The sequence below is a fragment of the Cebus imitator genome, unplaced genomic scaffold (genome assembly GCF_001604975.1).
Source record: "Cebus imitator isolate Cc_AM_T3 unplaced genomic scaffold, Cebus_imitator-1.0 Scaffold110, whole genome shotgun sequence".
Taxonomy (NCBI): domain Eukaryota; kingdom Metazoa; phylum Chordata; class Mammalia; order Primates; family Cebidae; genus Cebus; species Cebus imitator.
Window position 1 is genome coordinate 4,269,492 of NW_016107425.1, and position 11,655 is coordinate 4,281,146.

The 11,655-nt window shown below is 40.6% G+C and overlaps 1 long non-coding RNA gene and 2 pseudogenes across 1 annotated transcript in view; 1 reads left to right on the top strand and 2 right to left on the bottom strand.

Moving 5' to 3' along the window:
- Positions 1 to 3,909: 3,909 nt before the first annotated feature.
- On the bottom strand, positions 3,910 to 5,570 carry LOC108310946 (annotated as a pseudogene).
- Positions 5,571 to 8,118: 2,548 nt separating this feature from the next.
- On the bottom strand, positions 8,119 to 8,852 carry LOC108311005 (annotated as a pseudogene).
- LOC119472634 overlaps positions 8,254 to 11,655 on the top strand; it is a 29,347-nt gene continuing 25,945 nt past the window's right edge. Inside the window, exon 1 of the long non-coding RNA XR_005201789.1 lies at positions 8,254 to 8,417. This is a non-coding gene — a long non-coding RNA (uncharacterized LOC119472634). The remainder of the gene's footprint in view (positions 8,418 to 11,655) is intronic.

The window sequence follows — 11,655 nt, forward strand, 5'->3', positions numbered from 1 at the left end:
GGGGAAATGTGAAGGTGTTGGTCAAAGGGTACAAATTTTCAGTTATACAACATGAATAAGCTCTGGAGATCTACGATACAGTATAGCGCCTATAGTTAACAGTAGTGTGATGTATACTTAGATATTTGCTAGGAGAGTAGGTCTTTACGTTAACTGTTCTTAGCACAAACAATAATAATAAATAAACAAAGGGAGAGGAAGAAAACTTTTGGAGGTGATAGATATGTTGATGGCCTGGATTGTGATGATGGTCTCATGAGTGTACACATATTTCCAAATTATTTGTCATATCCATTGAATATGTACAGTTTTTGTATCTCAATCATACCTCCATAAAGTGATTTTTTAAAATTCCTTGGAAGAATCTTGTATTGACTGGCTAGTCAGTCCTTTCACACTGATGAAGATGGGGTGTACTTTTGTCACTTGACCCTCTTTCTCTGTCCCTTTTGGGGTTTCTGAAGCGCTTTTGCTGGTGTATTGTGAAAGCTTTTAAGGACCATTTGCTTCCTCAGCAATGTCATTGATTCAGGTTTCCATAGTGAGTGTTCCATCTTATGTCAGCATCCCACCAGGGCAAGCAGAAGAATTTATGACCCTTCAAGTTCAAAGTTTGTGCCTCTCTGTTGGATCAACCACTCAGATGCTCATTTTTATCTCTCGGAAACCTCAAACTCTTCACTTATGTGCCTGGGAAAGATCAGAGGCAAGTTTTTAAGCCCAAAGAACAATCTCACTTTTACTTACTGTATGAGGTCTACCTATTACCCAGAATCTCTTTGATGACTCATCTCACTCAATAATAATGATCGACACTTTTCTCTCTAAAGGTAACATGAGAGTTTGGGGAATGAGTCTCCCATATGCACTAAAAAACAAAATTAAGCAACAGTATCAGAAAGTTCATCATATCATAATGGAAACTGAAAAATAGGGTTGCATTAAGTAACAGATGAAAATTAGGTCCTTAAAACTATGGTGGTGCTCAATCTCTTTCAAAAAAATAGAAAATCTGGTATCATACCAAGATTCTTGAAGCACAAATGAAGACTTAGACAATCTGTGTGGTGACTGGGTACAGTGGCTCACACCTGTAATCCCAGCACTTTGGGCAGCCAAGGTGGGCAGATCACTTGAGGTCATGAGCTCGAGACCAGCCTGGCCAACATGGTGAAACCCCTTTTCTACTAAAAATACAAAAATTAGCTAGGCATGGTGGCATGGACCTGTTATCCCAGCTACTCAGGAGGCTGAGGCAAGAGAATCACCTGAACCTGAGAGGCAGAGAATGCAGTGGGCTGAAATCACACCACTGCATTCCACACTCCAGCCTGGGCAACAGAGTGAGACTCTATCTCAAAAAAGACAACCAAACAGCTGACCGAGGTGGCTCAACCCTATAATCCCAGCAGGCTCAAGCCTATAATCCCAGCACTTTGGGAGGCCAAGGTGGGTGAATCACTTGAGATCAGGAGTTTGAGACCAGCCTGGCCAACATGGTAAAATCCCATCTCTACTAAAAATACCAATCAATAAATAAATAAAAATTAGCCAGGTGTGGCGATGCACACCTGTAGTCCCAGCTACTGGGGAGACTGAGGCACAGGAAATCACTTGAACCTAGGATGCAGAGGCTGCTGTGAGTTGAGGTCGCACCACAGCACACCAGCCTGGGCAACAGAGCAAAACGCTTCTCAAAAAAAAAAAAAAGACAACCAGCCTGGGTTATAGAATTTTATATCCTACACATTTCCAGGTGACAAACAAAAAACAGTTTCCTGCCCAAGACATGAGATGTGTGTGGCATCAATGGAACAGCTAGCCCTGTCTGATAAGCTAAAGTGGGGGTGTGGGATGATTATAGCCAGAAGAATTGCTGTAAGGATATACACTGACATTCTGCTTCAATGTGGCATCTCCATAGAATACTGGAAAAACATCAGTGACAGTGCTTCCTGAGAAGAGATTTCGAGTAGAGGATAAATTTTAAGAGACAGAGTTACAAATAGTAATAAGGACTGTGAAGGGTGGTGACTACTATACATTTTAAAAAGAACATGTAAGCCATATGTGGGAAGAAATGCTTTGGGCATTGCTTTATAGAGAATGGTCATTTCTTTGGCAGAACCAGTGATTGGTCCTATTAAGGAGGTTTTTCTCCTTTATCTTTCTACCTCAAAAACACCATAGCACTGAGTAGCAAGGTTTGTATTTCACTATAAGTTGCATGACTCTTAAATTGAAAGTGCAGTGACAAAACCTGAAAGAATATTTCATAGACCACCAGGTTGGTCTTATTTGAATGCTGAGATAAGAACAGTCTGTTGAATTGTTTCTTCATTAGATGTATCTCTTTTAATAACTGTGGAAGATTCCATTTTTATTGTCAATTATTCCCCACACTTCCCATAAGAGAATTTGCTATCCTACACATTTCCATGTGACTTGCAGTGCCTTCCTATAGGTGCAGACTTCCCCACTCTATTAACAGTAGGTTTAACCATGTGATTTGCTTCAGCCAATGAAATGGGAGGCATAAGCCATGTGTACCATTAGAACGAAAGTTGAAGAGACATTGCATGGCTTAGCCATTGCACTCTTCCCTCTATCACAGTAATGAATGTCTTTAATTCATGTTACTCCTTCAACCTGGATTCTGAAATGAATACCCATTGAACTAAGCTGCAGCTGACGTATACCAAGAGGGAGAAATAAACCTCTGTTGTCATAAACCATTGAGATTTAGGGGTGTTTCTTATTGCCACATAAAAGCTTATTAATACAATAATCTTACAAATTAGCACAGGAGCTATCCACTGACAGTAGTTATCAGGTAGGCAATATACATATTCCAGATGAAGTGCTAGAGTCCAAATAGCTAAGATAAAAACATGCCTCACAAAGAAGTGTAATTGATATTAATCTTAATTTTCTACCTAGGACTTTTTCACCTATCTGGTTGATAACAGGTTATAGAGTATAATATTTCCAGCTTCTTCATGTTCATTAAAAGACCTCCATTGTACCCCATCAAATTAAGACTGTTATTAATCTAATGTGTCTCCAAACAAAAACTAACGGGCTGAGCCTGGGGGCTCACTCCTGTAATCCCAGAACTTTGGGAGGCCAACGTAGGCAGATCAAGAGGTCAGAAGTTCAAAACCAGCCTGACCAACATGGTGAAACTCCATCTCTACTAAAAATACACAAAATTAGCGTGGTGTGGTAGCAAACACCTGTAATCCCAGCTACTCGGGAGGCTGAGGCAGGAGAATCCTGCTTGAACCCTGGAGGTGGAGGTTGCAGTGAGAGGAGATTATGCCATTGCACTGCAGCCTGGGCAACAGAGCAAGACTCCTCTCAAACAAAAACAACAAAAAACCTTTTTCTGCTAACTTTTAAGGAAATCCTCACTTTCATTTAAAGATTCCTAATTCCAGAGGTGAGAAAACAATTTGCATTTACGACTTTGAATAGGCAATTCAGTTGACCTTCAACCTTTCTAACAGTTTCAAAAGCAAAATCATACATTAGAATACAACACAAAAGCACTAGAAGCCAGACAACATTCAATAAGTTTTAACAGCCAATGAAACTCCAGACCATAATTAGTTCCTCCCTCAGTATTTTATCCTAAGAACCTAAGAAATTTTTACAGTTTGTAGGCTTGATATCTTTTAAGGCCAAATATCGTAGCCTTATTTTTTCTTTATTTTTATTTTTTTAATTTTTTGGAGGGAGGTATTCACATATTTGATATTTGAAAATCACTTTTCTTAACAACTATGATAGTGGTTTCTAGACTTTGTCCTTAAGCGCAAGCCATTCTTCCTACATGACGTGACCCACAACACAAAAACTTAAAGCTCCACAGAAGAGTGAGACTTTGCTGTCTTCTGATGGATGTTATCAAAGTTGAGGGCTAAAGGACACTTTGGTGGTATAGCTTGGGACAGATTCTTTTTCCTTAAGATCTTCAATATAGGCTTTCATAAATTCTTTTTTTGTTTGTTTGTTTGTTTTTTTGAGACACAGCCTCACTCTGTCACCCAGACTAGAGTCCAGTGGCACAATCTCGGTTCACTGCAACCTCTACCTTCTGGGCTCAAGTGATTCTCCTACCTCAGCCTCCAGAGTAGCTGGGATTACAGGCGCATGCCACCATGCCTGGCTAATTTTTGTATTTTTAGTAGAGATGGGGTCTCACCATGTTAGCCAAGCTGGTCTCCAACTCCTGACCTCAACTGATCAAACAACCTTGGCCTCCCAAAGTGCTGAGATTACAGGCGTGAGCCAATGCACCCAGCCTCATAAATTCTTTATCAAGGCTCACACCTGTAATTCCAACACTTTGGGAGGCTGAGGTGAGCAGATCATTTGAGCCCAGGAGTTCGAGACTAGCCTGGCCAATATGGCAAAACCCCATCTCTACTAAATATACAAAAATTCACTGGATGTGGTGATGCACACCTGTGGTCCCAATTATTCAGGAGGCTGAGGTGAAAGAATCGCTTGAATCCAGGAGGTGGAGGTTGCAGTGAGCTGAGATCGCGCCACTGAACTCAAGCCTGGGTGACAGAGCAAGCCTCTATCAAAAAACAAAGCAGGGGCAGGGATGGTTCATAAGGCTTACAAATTTTAAACATGTGGAGGAGTCACAAAGGGTAGTTGAAAGCCCTTTGTGACCAAGTGGTCCCCACTGACAACTAATAAGGTGTGCTACTTTAGGTTAAGCATGGGGTAAGGCAGGTAGGTCAACTTGATTTTATATAAGAGAAAGCCCTGCAGCTCTCCCAACCTGTCTCTATCTCGTGTCACATCAGTCAGGTTATTATTGCTGATATCCAACCACTGCAAATAGACATCCTCAGTACACAGATTGGGACAGTGGAAAACTTGTTTGTGGAGATATCTACAAATGCAACTGGTTTCCAATTACTTAATTCAAAAGGCAGCTCTATGAATTCTAGATTTCCAGAACAATCCGGTCTCTCTAGATTTCACCATCTCCCAGTTCTGGAGAAATGCTCTTCAGATAGTTGAAACTCACATTGAGTTATTTCAGGTTTTTCAAACAATTAATTTCAGCTGGAAGATGTGAGATTTATTTCTTTGGCAGATCCTGAATTCTCATCGAATGAAACAGCTCAATATAATATGTAGGAGTGATTTGAATCAGCGTGTCGTATATTTGCCATTCTCCCAGGTGCATCTGCTCCTTCAACAAATCTGGCAGCTCCGTCCAGTCCTCCCCAGAAAGTCCAAACACAAATGCACTGCTCCATTTGCCTCCGTCCTTAGGAAGTGAACTCTGCCTTGTGAGAGCGTTCCTTTCTATCTTTTCAAGAAGCCACATGCTGGTGTCTATGAAGCTATTCTTGCAGTACACTGCCGGGGGGATGCCTTTCGTCCTGTGCTTGGCCTCGAGGTTCCACTCCTCCTTTGTCTTTTCCAATGTACTCTTCTCAAGACTTTGTGCCTCCTGCTTCTGCCAAACTTGTGCTCTTGACATGAATTTCCCACAAGGCTCTGACAACAGAAATGTCAAATATGACCACTTTATGTCCCATTTTGGGAGCATGAAATTACCTGTGGGGAATGCAGATCTTTTTGGTGGGTTCTGGTCCTTGGGTGAGAAGGGATTTTTTGTGGCTAAAAGGCTGTCACCCTGGAGTTCTGGGCTGACTTCAGCCCAGCCAATACCTGCATCACCAGACTGGGGGCCTCAGTTCCCTCCTCTCGTCTTTCTTTTTTAGAGACAGGGTCTTGCTCTGTCACCTAGGCTTGAGTGCAGTGGCACAATCATAGTTCACTGCAGTCTCAGACTCCTGATCTCATTGATCCTCCTGCCTTGGCCTTGCAAAGCACTGGGATTACAGGTGTGAGCCACTGTACCCAGCTGCCTCAATTTTTAAAGAAAGAATTTATTTTAAATCCTGCATCTGTACGATATCAAAACAATTAGTCAAATCAATGAAAATATTAGGCAATTCAGTAGTTTGGTGCAATGTTGCCACAAAGCGAGTCTCTGACTCCTGCCCGCAAGTGATCCTCCCACCTCGGCCTCCCAAAGCACTGGGATTATAGGCATGAACCACCGTGCCTGGCTCTTTTTGTTTTCTTTAGGAAAAAAAAATAATGGCTTCGTTTCATACCTACCAAATTGGAAAACTGGCATGGCCTCTAGGCCAGACAGGTGTTATAATACTCCTACTGAGTTTAGCATACCATTCAGCCACAGACAGAGCTCCTGGGCCTTGCTGACACCCCTTTAGTATCCCTTCCAAACAAACCAATGCTTTGTCCCATTGTCACACATTTTACTTCTACATATGCTGTAAACTCCATACTCTAATATTTTTTGTTTAAACAATCAATCTTTTTTACTTGGGGTGTTTTTTTTTTTTGCTTTTATTATTATTTTAAATGGATACATAGTAATTGTACATATTTTTGAGGTACAGTGTGATGTTTAGATACATATAAATGTATCTAATTACACATAAAATGTGTAATGACCAAGTCTGGGTAATAAGCATATCCATCACCTCAAACACCTATCGTTTCATTGTTTTGAGAACATTCAAAATCTGCTCTTCTGGCTATTTGAAAATATACAATAAATTGTCGTTAATTATAGCCTCCCAGTAGTGTTATAGAACAATAGGAATTATTCCTCCTACCTAGTTGTACTTTTATTTCTGTCAACTTTTGCCTATCTTCCCCTTCCCACCAACCCTCTCTTCCTCTAATAACCACTCTACTACTTTTTACCTCTAAAAGATCAACTTTGTAGCTTCCACATATAAAGAAGAACACACGGTATTTATCTTTGTAGCTTCCACATTTAAGGAAGAACACACGGTATTTATCTTTCTGTGTCTGGATTATTTCACTCACCCTAACATCCTCCAAGTTTATTCAGGTTGCTGTGCATGACAGAATTTTAAAATTTGTTATGGCAGTATTCTATTGTGCTATATACCATGCTTTCTTTTTTTAATTTAAATAAATTTATTTGTGAAAAAAAACATCTGGACATAAGTCTTATCCACAATGTCATAACTCATTCTTGGGAGTACTCTTATGCAGTTTGTAAGAGAAATACCATGTGAAGCATCAGCTGAACATTTATCAAAATTCATAAAGCCATCAAACCTGAGTATTACATAATACATAATGACAATGATACAGTAATAAAAATACAATATCAAATACTCACTATTTTGTGAGTTACAAACTACAATATAAACACTTTAGGCACTTTTTTTTTTGAGATGGAGTTTTACTCTTTTTGCCCAGGCTAGAGTGCAGTGGTGCGATCTCGGCTCATCGCAACCCCCACCTCCTAGGTTCAAGCAGCTCTCCTGCCTTAGCCTCTCTAGTAGCCAGGATTACAGGCAGCACCATGCCCAGCTAATTTTGTATCTTTAGTAGAGACGGGGTTTCTCCATGTTGGTAAGATTGGTCTCGAACTCCCTATCTCAGGTGATTCGCATGCCTCAGCCTCCTAACCTGCTGGGATTACAAGCATGACCCACCATGCCCAGCCGTGACCCCATTTTCAAAAATGAAAAAATATTTCTATTACAGCCTTATGTCAAGCATTTCCAGTTAGATACATCTTTATATATATTTACTAACAATAGATGGCAAAACAATGTCTTCGTATCTGTAGGTAAAATATATTACTTGCCTAATGTTTGCACTCTGAAGTATACTTTGACACATGCCAATTCAGATAAGAGAATGAAACTGTGCAATGACAAAATCCTGGCTGATGATAAAGACTTGGATAGTTTTCATATTAAGTTAAAAAAATTTACGTTACTGAAGAAAGAATCAAGGACATACAAAGAAGCAACATCATTCTTTCTCAACAAAGCAGTCTAATTCCAGGGAATGGGTTTTCCATTTTGAATTCAAATGCCTGGTCCCAAAGTTGAATTATTTCAAATCCAGGAGCTTCCTGCCACTGTGAGGCAACAGCAATGATGAAGCAAGTTGGGAGGAAAGTGTTAACTGAACTACAGAGATGGTCACTATTAAAACAAGTTCCTAGAAGTCCTCTGGCTCACCCAGAGGTGAAAGGCAGCCAAAACTATCAACACAAAAGGAAAGTGCACTCACTGAACTGCACGCATAGAGCTTCTAGGAGGGTTCACAGTTCTTGGCATAGGTTCCTGGTTGTAGTTTACAATATCTGCCTTCAGTACTCTCTGTGACTGTTCTACTTCTGCTGTGTTTTGATCCCAAGGATTTCAGCAACAACTTTCTGAAAGCACAAGGAGACCTGGAGCTGGAGATGATTACAAGTCTTAAAGTAATTTCATACGAACAAACCATTTCAAAGTACCAAGAGTCTCCTGTCTTGGCTGAGACAACGTGGCTACTTAAACCATTTTCCTGGCAAAACCGTAAGTGTTTTTCAGGTTTTACTGTTCGCATGTGCTCCAAATCAATTTTATTGCTTACCAAGGCAACCAGTGGCTGAGTTTCTGACTCCTTGCGCACTTTTTTCACCACGGTATAACAATCTTCTAAATTCTCAAAGCTTTGATAATTTGTAATATCAAATACCAAGAGGATTCCCTGTGCTCCATAGATATATTTTTCCAACATTTTGCCTCCTATTGTCTGCCCTCCTATATCCCAAATTTGAAGGGTAACAATCAAGTTTCCTGGCAGTGTTATCCTTCTCAAAAGGAAATTCAGTCCTATAGTTTGTTTGTACTGTTTCCCAAAAGTTTCTTGAGCAAAACCCGTAGCTAAGGAGGTCTTCCCAGAGGCGCTGTGTCCAGCATGACGATTTTCAGTTGCCAGTCCTGGCTCTCCTCCTCAGAGGCCAACATGGTGTCCCAAGAACCAGGCCCGCCCCACGAGGTGGAGCGGGGAAGGGAAGAAGGAAGGCTTTGCAGGCAGAGGAGAGGAGGAAGGGAGGGAGTGGTGGCAGGACCCCCGCCCACCCCGGTATGTCCGCACCAGCTGGAGGGATCCGAGGAGAATCACTCGCCAGGCCCCATCTTGCCAACCTCCCTTCCCTCTGCCACCATGCTTTCTTTTCCATTCATCTGTTGATGGATATCTAGGTAGATTCCATGTCTTAACTGTTGTAAATAGTGCCGCAATAAACATGAGAGTGCGGATATCTCTCTGACATACCGATTTCCTTTCCTTTGGATATATACCTAGAGGTGGGATTGCTGGATCATCTGGTAGTTTTATTTTTAGGGTTTTTTTGTTTTGTTTTGTTTTGTCTTGAGACAAAGTCTCGCTCTTGTGGCCCAGGCTAGACTACAGTGGCATGATCTTGGCTTGCTGCAACCTCTGCGAGTTTAAGAGATTCTCCTGCCTCAACCTCCTGAGTAGCTGGAATCCCAGGCACATGCCACTAAACCTGGGTAATTTTTGTATTTTGAGTATAGATGGGGTTTCCCCATGTTGGCCAGGCTGGTCTGGAACTCCTGACCTCAAGTGATCCAACTGCCTTGGCCTCCCAAAGTGCTAGGATTACAGGCATGAGCCACTGTGCCTGGCCTATTTTTAGTGTTTTGAGGAACCTCTATACTGTTTTCCGTAATGACTGCTAATTTGTATGGCCACCAAGAGGGCATAAGAGTTCTGCTTTCTCCAACTCCTTACTAGCATTTGTAGGGTATTTTTTTTAGTTTTGTTTTTTGTTTTTAATAATAGCCTTTCCAACTGGGGTGAGAGAACTCATTGTGGTTTTGATTTACCTTTCGCTGATGATTGGTGGTGTTAAACATTTTTTCATATACCTCTGGGCCATATGTATATCTTCCTGTATGAGAGGAGATATCAACTCGACTCATTTTCCCATTTTTAATATTTTTTTCATGTCCATTCTTTTCTTTCTTTCCTTTTTTTTTTTTTTTTTTTTTTTTTTTTTTTTTTTTTTTTTTTTTTTTTTTTTTTTTTTTTTTTTTTTTTTTGCTGTTGAGCTGTTTAAGTTCATTATATATTCTTGATATTAATCCCTAGTTGGATAAATAGCTTGCAAATAGTTTCTGCCATTCTGTAAATCAACTCTTCACTCTGTTGATAATTTTCTTTGCTGTGCAGAAGTTTTTTAGTTTGATAGAATTCCACTTGTCTGTTTTTGCCTTTACTGCCTATGCTTATGAGATCTTTTCCATAAAAATCTTAGACCAGAGCAATGTGCTGGAGCATTTCTCCTGTCTTCATAGTTTTGGTTCTTTTTTTTTTTTTAAGACGGAGTCTCACTCTGCCACCCAGGCTGGAGTGCAGTGACACAATCTCGGCTCACTGCAACTTCTGCCTCCTGAGTTCAAACGATTCTCCTGCCTCAGCCTCCTGAGTATCTGGAACTACAGGCATGCACCACAATGCCTGGCTAATTTTTTTTTAATTTTTAGTAGACAGGGTTTCACCATGTTAGCCAGGATGGTCTCAATCTCCTGACTTTGAGATTCACCCACCTCAGCCTCCCAAAGTGCTGGGATTATATGCATGAGCTGCCGTGCCCCACCAGTTTTGGGTCTTACATTTAAATCTTTAATCCATTTTGAGTTTTTTCTTCTTTTATATATATATATATACATTTTGTGCTTTAGGTTTTGGGGTACATGTGAAGAACATGCAGGATTGTTTCATAGGTACATACATGGCAATGTGGTTTGCTGCCTTCCTCCCCATCACCTATATCTGGTGCTTCTCCCCATGTTATTCCTCCCCAACACCCCATACCCCGTCATCCCTCCCCTAGCTCCCACCGACAGACCTCAGTATGTGATGCTCCCCTCCCTGTGTCCATGTGTTCTCATTGTTCAATACCCACACCTATGAGTGAGAACATGCGATGTTTGATTTTCTGTTCTTGTGTCAGTTTGCTGAGAATGATGGTTTCCAGGTTCATCCATGTCCCTACAAAGGACACAAACTCATCGTTTTTTATGGCTGCATAGTATTCCATGATGTATATGTGCCAAATTTTCCCTGTCCAGTCTATCATCAATGGGCATTTGGGTTGGTTCCAAGTCTTTGCTATTGTAAACAGTGAACATTCATGTGCGTGTATCCTTATAAAAGAACGACTTATAATCCTTTGGATATATTCCCAATAATGGGATTGCTGGGTCAAATGGAATTTCTATTTCTAGGTCCTTGAGGAATTGCCACACTGTCTTCCACAATGGTTGAACTAATTACACTCCCACCAACAGTGTAAAAGTGTTCCTATTTCTCCACATCCTCTCTGGCACCTGTTGTCTCCAGATTTTTTAATGATCGCCATTCTAACTGGCATGAGATGGTATCTCAATGTAGTTTTGATTTGCCTTTCTCTAATGACCAGTGATGATGAGCATTTTTTTATATGTTTGTTGGACTCATGTATGTCCTCTTTTGTAAAGTGTCTGTTCATATCCTTCGTCGACTTTTGAATGGGCTTATTTGTTTTTTTCTTGTAAATCTGTTTTAGTTCTTTGTAGATTCTGGATATTAGCCCTTTGTCAGATGGGTAGATTGCAAAATTTTTTTTTCCCGTTCTGTTGGTTGCCAGTTTACTCTAATGATTGTTTCTTTTGCTGTGCAGAAATTCTGGAATTTAATTAGGTCCCATTTGTCTATTTTGGCTTTTGTTGCCAATGCTTTTGGTGTTTTAGTCATGAAGTC